Source organism: Equus przewalskii, chromosome 10 (genome assembly GCF_037783145.1).
Source record: "Equus przewalskii isolate Varuska chromosome 10, EquPr2, whole genome shotgun sequence".
Classification (NCBI taxonomy): Eukaryota; Metazoa; Chordata; class Mammalia; order Perissodactyla; family Equidae; genus Equus; species Equus przewalskii.
Window position 1 is genome coordinate 601,071 of NC_091840.1, and position 11,246 is coordinate 612,316.

An 11,246-nucleotide genomic window follows, 5' to 3' on the forward strand; every position below is an offset into this window, starting at 1 on the left:
TGCGTGCCTGCACTGTCCGGGCGGCAGGATGCCCTGCTGCACATGTAGGTGTTGGCCTGGCCTTCAGATTCCTGCCTGTGGAGCAGAGGTGATGAGAGGAATGTTCAGGCATTGTTTCGTCCGTCAGGCAAGCTCTGCCCGCTGTCCCTGGGGGCGAGCCTGGGCTCACTTTGGGGGCGACACCTGTGTGGTGTCGGGGCCGCCCCGTTGATGTGTTGACTCATCTGACATTTTAGCTCTAACTTTCAGTAGGCGGGTAGGAACGATCCTTCACATTTATATGATAACTAGTTTATACTTTATCCAAATGCAATCCCTCTAGTGTATCCCAATATACATTAAACTAGGGGAAAAGGCCTATAAAGAAGGTGGATGTCTCAGTACAGAGACAGCTTCGGATTGATGAGGAACGCAGCGCAGATTCAGGGGCTTGTTCACTAGCCCTGAGAGAGACCCATCCTGGACAGCCCAGGAATGCTCCCGCACACCCTGTTAGAGTCCACAGTGTGGGAGCAGGCCCTGACTCCGCCCCTCGGGGTATAGCCTTGCCTCCTTTGTAAAGTGACAACACAGGTGAGGGAGCCCCCACCAAGGGGCGCTACAGTGGCAGTGGAGGCAGCCTCCAGGGTCAGCTGCAGAGCCGCCCCATCTGATGTGCTATGAGGGCTCTCGTTTGTCCCCTCGGGGCTTCCCCTCCTGGGGACAATGAAGGTACCACGTCTCATCTGGGAAATGCCCAGAGGAGGCTCATGGACAGCAGATCACTATCCACCCTCCCCAGGCCTGTGCTCATCACCTCCATTTACCACCCCAGAAAGATGTCTGTGTGAGCAGTGTCCCTGGTGTGAGTAGGCTGTCGGGCGAACCTTCCATGGGTTCATTTAGAACCGAGCAGCAGACTTTGTTTTCAAACTAATAAGCATTGATTTGAAGCCTTACATAGAGAAAAGGGATTGCTCTAAGCCAGGGCTGCTGCCTTCTCCAGCTCCTCACTTTGTTGAGTCCTGCCAGCCCCTGAAGATGGAGGTCAGGAACACAGACATAAAAGTCTCTGTCCAGGGGCTTCCAGAAGCCTCTGCTTGGTGGCTGGGTTGGACAGCACTAGTGGTTTATTTTTCCATGAAGTCTCAACGTAAACATCCAGTTATGCCCCAGACAGCACAGCTCACCAGGCTTTCCTCTGGGTTCTCCAGGAGGTGGGTAAGGAAGGTTCTTGGCAGTGCTGTTCATCTGCCCTTCCTGTCCACTCCTCTAACGCCTCTAATAATGTCTGCAGAGGGGGGACAGAGTCGCTTGGCACCCTGCAGCCTCCCTCCCGCTTCCTGGGGCTCATCTGTCTCTTAGTCCCCTCAGTGGCATTGTTGAGGGCACATCCCTTCTCAGAAGCCCTCGGTTCACCACGGCTGGTAGGGTGATGCCGAAACACGAGGAGCCCACTCCCCTCCTTGCCACCACTCGCACTGGACCTCTGCAGCTTGTATGACTAAAGGTTTTTATGTTTGCGTTTTCTTTCTGCAACCAAACCAAGCCTCTAGATACCAGAGACGATCTCCTAAGACTTGGTCCCAGCCTCTTCAGTTCCGTCTGCAAGAGGCATTTGACTGATTTCAACACTTTTTGGAACTCGTGCTGAAATTTTGCTCCTCAGAATGGATCAGAAAATACTTAGGATCAAAAAACAAAATGTTCATTGTAAAATAGAAAAGGACATATAGAAGAATATAAAGTTGGAAGCAAATTGCCTTGAGTGCCACCTTGAGGGAGAGCCCACTTTTGGGAAGTCCCATGCCATCTTGGGACTTCATGGGTTGAGGTTCATAATTTTCAGCAGCATTACAGGGGACCAGTTTTTAACTTTTTCAGAACTCATGAATGTATCAGGCAATACTTTAATTAATTGCCCAAAGATGCTTATTTGTATTTTTTGCTATTATAAACATTTTGGAAATGGAAATCCTCGTGCATACATGTTTACACACTTGGCCCACTGTTTCTTTTGGATCATAGATCTGGAGTGCCCAGGCCAGAGGGTCTGCATGATTGCAATCAGTACCTGTTTGACAGGTCCCCCTGCCACAATTCTATCAACTTAAACACCCAACACCAGTTTCCTCACATCTTCACCAGGACCAGGCCCTGTGCACAATCTTTGATGGAGAAAAAAGATCTCCAATTTCTAGTCAGGTTGGACATTTTGGAATACCTTTGCTGGCCATACATAATTATTTTGTAAACTGCTTATTCATGTCTTTGCCTATTTTTCTGTTGGTGTAGTTTCTCTTTTTTCTTATTTGTAAGAACTTTTTATATAATCACCGTTTGTCATTTTTTTCCACTTTGTGTTTATTTCAATCTGAGGATTTTTACTTAGCGCTATATATATATACACACACCTTGAGTTTTTATGTAGCCTCATCTATCAACCTTTTTTCTTTATGGTTTCTGATATTGGTTCTTGATTAAAACCAGCGTTTTTCGTTGGGTACTATTTTAAGGGTTTGTTTTCACAGTTCACTCTAAGTGAGAGTGATTTTGAAGCGTGTCACGAGGTAAGGATCTTGTTTTCTTCCTGCACCAGATACTAAAGCATTACTTAAACAGGGTGACCCTGATCTTGGTGTGCCCCATGTTGTTCTGGTTTATGCCACTGTCCTGGTGTCTCATCTCAGCTAGCACTTTAACACTCTTAAAAGTGTGCTGGTTTAGGGGCTAGCCCAGGGGTGCAGCAGTTAAGTGTGCATGTTCCGCTTCGGCAGCCCAGGGTCCACCAGTTCGGATCCCAGGTGCAGACATGGCACCGCTTGGCAAGCCATGCTGTGGCAGGCGTCCCACATATAAAGTAGAGGAAGATGAGCACAGATGTTAGCTCAGGGCCAGTCTTCCTCAGCAAAAAGAGGAGGATTGGCAGCAGATGTTAGCTCAGAGCTAATCTTCCTCAAAAAAAAAATCTGGTTTGGATGAAAAAGTATGCAGTTGCCCATTGTAATGCCATTTATTAATTGATGCATCATTTATCCACTGACTTAAAATAATGCTTGAAGAACTAAATTCCAGGTATATAGCTCTGCTGATCTTAAACGTTCTTAAGCATTTTTTCTTCCAGATGAACTTTAAAATACCTGGAATAACAAAACAAAATTTCACTGAAATTTCAAAAATGAAAAATGATTGTTTTTTAAGTGCTAAGGGACAAAATGTATCAGGATTTAATCAATATTTTCTTCCCAACCCTAAGGTGAATAACATATCTTAGTACCATAAATGTACTGTCATTCATATTTGCTTATTTTTAAATGACATTAAGCTATTCAACTTATATAGAAAGAAGCTATAAATCTTCTTTTTGTCCTTCCTGTGTTCTGTTTCAAAATGATAAGAGCTATTTTACAAAATTTACAATTTGGAAAACTGATATGTTTACATGTGGGGTCTTTTTGTATTTATTATGCATGGGGCTTATTGAGCTTCTTGAATCTGTAAATTTATGTCTTTCATCAAATTTATGAAAATTTCAGCCATTATTTCCTCAAATAATTCTGCTATTGTCTTGCTCCTTTTAGGGTTCTAGTACACATATGTAATACCTTTTATATCGGCCCGCTCACTGGTCATTGAGGCTGTTCATATATATTTTTTTTAAAGTATTTTTTCTGCTTTTTCTTCAAATAGGATAATTTTTATCTATCATTGACTGTCCCTATTAATGACCTGTCAGTGCCCATTCTGCTTTAATGCCTACATAATGTAGTTTTAATTTCAGATGTATTTGTCAGTTCTAAAATTAGTTTCTAAGTCTTAGCTAAGCTTTTTCATTCGCTCATTCATTTTTATATTTACATCCTTGTGTGTATTTCTAGTATGTATATTAAAATCTTTGGTAATTCTACCATCAGGGTCTTCTCAGAGTAAGTCTCCATTGACTTTCTTTTATTCTGAGTATGAGTCACATTAACTTGTCTCATTGTCTGTCTTATACTTTGGGGTTGTATCCTGGACATTGCAAAAATGGTACTTTGTAGATCATGGGTTCTGTTATGTTTCTCTGAAGAATTTAGATTTTTTTTGTTTTAAGCATTTAATCATAGTGAACTCTAACTGCGTGCTTAGTTGCCTGTGGTGTGCATGGCAGGGCCGAGATGGGAGTGGGGCCCCTGAGGCACTGAGAGCACACAGTTCAGGGAAGCACTCACTCTTGGGTTCACACCGTTGGAAATGGTGTGTAATCTTGTCAAATGGTCATTCTGCATCTATTGAGATGATCATGTGTATCTTTTGCTCTGTTAATGTGGTGAAGATTCAACCAACTTTGCAAACCTGAGAGAAACTCCACTTTGGTCATGGTGAGTTACCCCTCTGTTATTATTCAGTTGGTATTTAGTTATTGCTGAATTCGAACTGCTAATATTTAAGGATTTATAAATGTGTGTGTGTGTGTGTAAGAGATACTCATCTGTAATTTAGTTTTCTTGTCATGTCCTTGCCACTTATTGGTAGCGTGGATTTCAGGTTAGTAATTTTGTGGTTTTGGCATTAATTTTAAACTATTTGCTTTATGCAACAGCCACCGAATGGTAAACCTAGAGTGGATTTTAACAAAAGCAGAAGTAGAGCTGAAGGACTGGGGTGATACCTGGCACATGTGGTTTTTATAGCTCTGTCCAAGAGCAGCACCACCATCTTTGGACGCCATGAGTTCTCACCCAAACATCGGCTCTGACTGAGCCCACCAGATACTGGCGGCACTGTCAGATTTTCACCCTGCTCACCAGCCAGATGGAGTTCTGTCATCTATGTGGGGTCTTTATGATGGTGACTTGAAATCTTCCGAGGGATGTGAGCTGATGAGGACTGATTATCTCAGTGGAGATAATGACAGTGCAGGGTCTGGCTGGATGCTACAGAAGAGGGTGTCTTGGTGACCTTCAGAACAGACACGTGACTACAGAGGAGTCAAAGCGTGTCTACCTGATTCCGCACGCACAGGAGGGGCTGAACTTGATGTCCGTGTGTCCAGCTGTCAGCTTTTGTACCGACAATGGTCCATCCATCCAGTGCCCACTGGATATGACCAAAAGATCGCTCCATTTCAGCAGACAGGAGCTCACTACCAGTCAGCCTATGATGATCAAGGCCATCTTAGCCTGTAAGCAAAAATAAGAGCCACCAATTAGGTTAACTCATTTATTTGCAAGAATGTACAAGTTTCTGTTCTCAAAATTGAGACCAAAAATAAGTTACTTTTCTAATTCTGAGGAAAGAATTGTCTACTGTTACTCCATTTAAAAACTTCATGGGGGCCAGCCCAGTGGTGCAGTGGTTAAGATCACGTGCTCTGCTTTGGCAGCCCAGGGTTCACCAGTTTGGATCCCAGGTGCGGACATGGCACCGCTTGGCAAGCCATGCTGTGGCAGGCGTCCCACATATAAAGTAGAGGAAGATGGGCATGGATGTTAGCTCAGGGCCAGTCTTCCTCAGCAAATAAAGGAGGATTGGCGGCAGATGTTAGGTTAGGGGTAATCTTCCTCAAAAAAGAACAGAAACCAGAAAACTCTTCGTGTTAAAATCGCTGCTTTAGGGCCCGGCCCCATGGCCCAGTGGTTAAGTTCCCGCACTCTGCTTTGGCGGCCCAAGGTGTCACCAGTTCTTATCCTGGGCGCAGATGTGGCACTGCTTGTCAAGCAATGCTGAGGTGACATCCCACATCCCACAACTAGAAGGACCCACAACTAAAAATACACAACTGTCTACCAGGGGGCTTTGGGAGAAAAAGGAAAAATAAAATCTTAAAAAAAAAAAAATCACTGCTTTGTATTAAACATTCTGCTGTCTTGAAGGTCAGTGCATGTGTCCCAGAGGACACTATTCAAAGCTTTCCAAAGATGGTCCCCAAGGGAGCAGTGAGAAACTGTTAGCACCTGGGGGCCTAGGCCACCCACAGCCCTTGTTGCCTCCCAGAGACTAATTCCATCACCCCCCAGGAGATGGGAAACCCGTGGTTCAAGATCACCATCAAGAAGAGATAGGGCATCTTCCTGAATCTGCTCTGGGGAAGTTCCCGTGGCCACTTTTTATAGGGTTTTTTTTTTTTTTCCACTGGGGAATGGAGACACTCCAAAGAAAATGAAACTATGCTAGGGTTGGACTATAATGTTGTCCTTGGTATCCACAGAACAAGGTTCTTCCAGAGTTGTAGTATGTAAAATTCTGCTTCAAGGAGCTTTTGGCTGTGAATGTGACGAGGTCTAGACAGCCGAGATGGAAACACCCTGCAGTGGTCGTTTCTCCCGATTGTTCCATGGACTTGATGTGCCTGACTGGATCACACGCAGCGGCTGCCCAGTCTGCCTGGTGTTCAGGGGAGGAGCTAAGGGGGCCCGGCAGACTCCCCCACCTGAGGGGAGGGAGGGCGTGTTCTGCTTGGGCCGAGAGTGGATTGCAGAGCTTGTCTGTGGACATGGAACCTGCACATCACCTGGGGGCATATGTGCGTCTCCCATCCCCGGCCAGAGTCCAGGGAGCCTCAAGGGAGCAAGGGTTAAGCTCCACTCTCCTTGGCAGAGGAAGCCACTGAAGCAGCAGCTCGCCCGCTCCAGTCTGAGCGCCTCCCGAACTTCTCCCTGTGGCCGCGCTGGGGCAGTCTGTCGGTGTTGAGCTCACCTTCCAGATGAAACTCTTTTTTTAATTGTGGTAGGACACACGGAAAATGGACTGTTTTAAAAGAGCACAATTCATGGCATTAAGTATGTTCACAATGTTATGCAACTGTTAATCTGTCTAGTTCCAGAATGTTTTCATCCCCCCAAAACAGAAACCCCGTGCCCACAGTGGTCACTGCCCACTCACCCCTCCCCCAGCCCTGGCAAACTCCAACATCCTTTCTGTCTTGGGGATTTGCCTGTTTTGGACATTTCATATAAATGAAATCATACATATGTGACCTTTAGTGTCTGGCTTCTTTCTCTTAGCATCCTCTTTTCAAGTTTCATCCACAAGGTTAAAAACTGCCCTCTGTTTTAACCATTGGGTCTCTAAGGAGAGAAGGGTGCCAGGACGAGCCAGCACTGGCTGCCTGGCATGGGAAACGCACTCTGCGTGTGTTTTATTTTCAGAACTACCCAAGCCAACTGAACCACCAGCCCCATGCTCAGGGGTAAGATGCTCAGGCCACCAGGACACACACCTAAGGGCCCAGTCCTGTTCACCAACAGTAACTCATGGCAAAAGGGATAATGTTAGCTTTATAATTTGTTTTAAAATTCACACGCACTCCCTTTTTGGGGGTGTGCACAGTGTTGTGATTTTCGACAGATGCATGGAGTTGTGCAGCTACCGCCACAATCAGGATGTGGACAGCTCATCGTTCCACACAATTCCCTGGTTCTCGCTCACCCACGACCCGCCCAGATCCTGGTGACCACTGATTCATTCTCTAGAGTTCTTTTTCAGAATGTCATAAGTGAGACCTCAGAGTGTATGAGTTTCCTAGGGCTGGTGTAACAAATTACCTGAATTGGGTGACTTAAACCACAGACAGTTATTCTTTCATGGTTTTGGAGGCTGAAAGTCTGAATCTCAAGGTGTTGGCAGGGTTGGTTCCTTCTGGACACTCTGAGGGAGAGTCTGTCCAGCCCCTCTTCCAGCCACTGGCAGTCCTTGGCTTGGGGGTGGGTCATGCCAACCTCCGTTGTCACACAGCTGTCTTCCCTCTGTACGTGTTTGTCTTTTCTCCTCCTCTTATAAGGACACCCATCATTGGCTTAGAGCCGCCTAAGGACCTCATTTTAACTTGATCACATTTGCAAAGACCCTATTTCCAAATAAGGCCGAATGCACAGGTACCAGTATTAGGATTTCAACCCATAAGGCCGAGTGTGCAGCCTTTGAGTCTGGCTTCTGTCACTCGGCACAGTGCCTGTGACATGCGTCTGTTGTTGTATCATGGCTCACCCCTCGAGTTCCAGGCAGCCTGCCACTGAGTCACCGTTTGTTCACCCTTCAGTGCTTCAGTGCTGACGGACACTGGAGTGTTTCCAGACTTGGGCCCTTATACATAACGCTATAAACGTTCAGACAGAGGTTTCTGGGTGAACATAAGTTTTCATTTCTTTTTGGATAAATAATCAAGAGTGAGATTTCTGAGTCGTAGGATTTAACTTTATGCAAACTGCCAGAGGGTGCCAGCGTGCTGTGCTGTTCTGCATGTCTACTGGGACAGCAGCAGCGGGTGTGCCCCTGGCGTGTCACAGTATGAGAATCTCAGTTGCTCAGCATCCTCACAACGTCAGTGCTCTTCTGAACCCCTGAAGATGTGTTTTTCTGCCACGTTTGGTAGAATTTGCTAGTGATATCTGGACTTAAGTGTATTTTATTGAGGTGACGTTCACCTCACATACAATCAATCAATCATTGTAAAGTGGACAAGTTAGTGGCACTTAGTGTATTCACAATGTTGGGCAGCTAAGACCTTTCTCTAGTTTCAAAACTTCTTCCTCCAAAAAGATACCTCCGGGCCGGGCCTGGTGGCCTGGTGGTTCAGTTCAGTGTGCTCCACTTCAGCAGCCCTGGTTCAGTTCCTGGGTGCAGACCTACACTGCTGGTCCGTCAGTGGCCATGCTGTAGTGGCGGCTCACGTACATACAAAAAGAGGAAGATTGCCGACAGATGTTATGTCAGGGTGAATCTTGCTCAGGAAAAAAAAAATGAACGACCCACCTCATGCCTATTAAGAAATCACTCTCCATTTCCCGTGTCCTCACATCTCCTGGTAACCACTGATGTGCTTTCTGTCCCTGTGGATTTGCCCACTCTAGATAAATCATGTAAAACTAACTATACACTATGCAACCTTCTGTGTCTGGCTTCTTTCACTTTGCATAACATTTCAAAGTTCACCCAAGTTGTAGCACATGTCAGAACTTCATTCCTTTTTATTCTTTTATTAAAAAATTTTTTTATTTTTTTTTTAAAGATTGGCACCTGAGCTAACAACTGTTGCCAATCTTCTTTTTTTTTTCCTGCTCCCCAAAGCCCCCCAGTACATAGTTGTATATTCTAGTTGTGAGTGCCTCTGGTTGTGGCATGTGCGACACCACCTCAGCATGGCCTGATGAGCAGTACCATGTCCACGCCCAGGATCCAAACCCACGAACCCTGGGCTGCCGAAGCGGAGTGTGCGAACTTAACCACCCAGCCACAGGGCGGCCCCGTGGTTTGCAGGTTTGAATCTACAAATATTTTACCTCCTTGGTTAAATTTGTTCCCAGGGATTTTATTTTTTTGGATGCTCTGATAAATGGATTTTTTTTCCCCGAGGGAGATTGGCCCTGAGCTAACATCTGTTGCCAATCTTCCTCTTTTTGCCTGAGGAAGATTCACCCTGAGCCAACATCCATGCCAATCCTCCTCCATTTTGTATGTGGGTTGCCACCACAGCATGGTTGCTCAGGAGCGGTGCAGGTCCGTGCCTGGGAACTGAACCCTGGCCACCAAAGCAGAGTGTGCCAAACTCAACCACTAGGCCACGGGGCTGGCTCCCAGGAATTGTTTTAATTTCCTTTTGGAATGCTCATTGCTGGTGTATAGAAATACGACTGAGTTTTCTCTTCATCTTGTACTCTGCAACCCTGCTGAATTTGTTGCTTAGCTCCAGTAGGGTTTTTTTGTGTGTGGATTCTGTGGGCTTTTCTGTCTATATAATCATGTCATCTGCAAATAAAGATAGCTTTATTTCTTCCTTTCCAAGTTAGATGCCTTTTCTTTCTTTTTCTTGGTTAATTGCTCTGGCTAGGACTTCCAGTAGAATGTTGAATATTAGTAGTGAAGGCAGGTGTTCTTGCCTTGTTCTAGATCTTAGAGGAAAAGCTTTGTCTTTAACCAATCACTATGATGTAAACTGTGGCTCTGAGTTTTTCCTGCTTGAATTTTGCTGAGCTTCTTGGGTGTGTAGATTCATGTGTTCATCAAACTTGGAGAGTTTTCAACGATTTCTTCAAATATTTTTTCTCCCCCTTTCTCTCTTCTGGGATTCTCATAGTACGTACGTTGGTATGGTGGATGGTGTCCCAAGGTCCCTTAGGTTCTGTTCACTTTTTTCCGTTTCTTTCTTTCTTTCCACTGATTAGCTTGGGTTATTTCAATTAGCCTATCTTCAAGTTCACTGATTCTTTCTGACGCCTGTTCAAATTTGCCATTGAACCCCTATAGTGAATTTATTTCAGCTTTTGTACTTTTCCGCTCCAGAATTTCTATTTGGTTCCTTTTTTATAATTTCTCTTTTTTGATTTCCCAATTTGTTCATACAACATTATGAATTTTTAGTTCTTTGTCCATGGTTTCCATCAGCTCTTTGAGCATATTTAAGACAATTAATTTAAAGCCTTTGTCTAGTAAGTCCAAATTTTGAGCTTCCTCAGATGGAAACAGTTGATTTCCATCAATTTTTTTTCTTGTGAATGGCCCAGTTTCCTGTTCCTTTCTATGTTTTGTAATTTTTTGTTGACAACTAGATATTTGAATATTACAGCATGGTAAGTCTGGACATCAGATTCTCCCCTCTTCCCAAGGACTGCTGTTTTTGCTTGATGAAGGCTGTAATTGTTCTTTAGCCACTTTTCCTAACTGTTTTTTGCAGAGACTCTATTTCTTGTTATGTGTGGTCACTGAAATCTGTTCCTTTAGTTTGTGTTCAGTTAATGTTTTGTCAGAGATTTCCTTAAATTCCTGGATCCAGTCAATTCTGCCTTTTTACATCTCCTCAACTCACACTGCCAGGGAAGCTGCTTCAACTGTAGTGATTGAACTTTTGGAGGAAAAAGTCCCTCTTGTCCACCTTGGCTGCCTGCCACAGGACTGAATGATGGCGGATGGTAGCTGCTACATGAAATGCCAAAATTCACTGACATTTACCAGCCTTTCTTTATCAAGCACTTCCCTGGATGTTGCAAATGTTTGAGTAGATTCTACAGTTCCAAAATGGTTTATTAAGACAGTTCTTGCAAGCTCACTAGTTGATTTGGTGGGGGGGACCCATTCCTGGAGCTTCCTACTCTGCCATCTTCCATGACATCACTCCCTAAGTTTTCTATGTTGCACGGTTTTGAATTACAAATTCAATTTCTTTTAATAAACAAGCCTATTCGGGTTATCTGTTTCTTCTTTAGTAAATTTTGGTAGTTTGTGTATTTCAAGCAATTAGCCTATTTAATCTAAGTTGTCAAATTTATGAGCATAGAGTTTTTCATAGGATT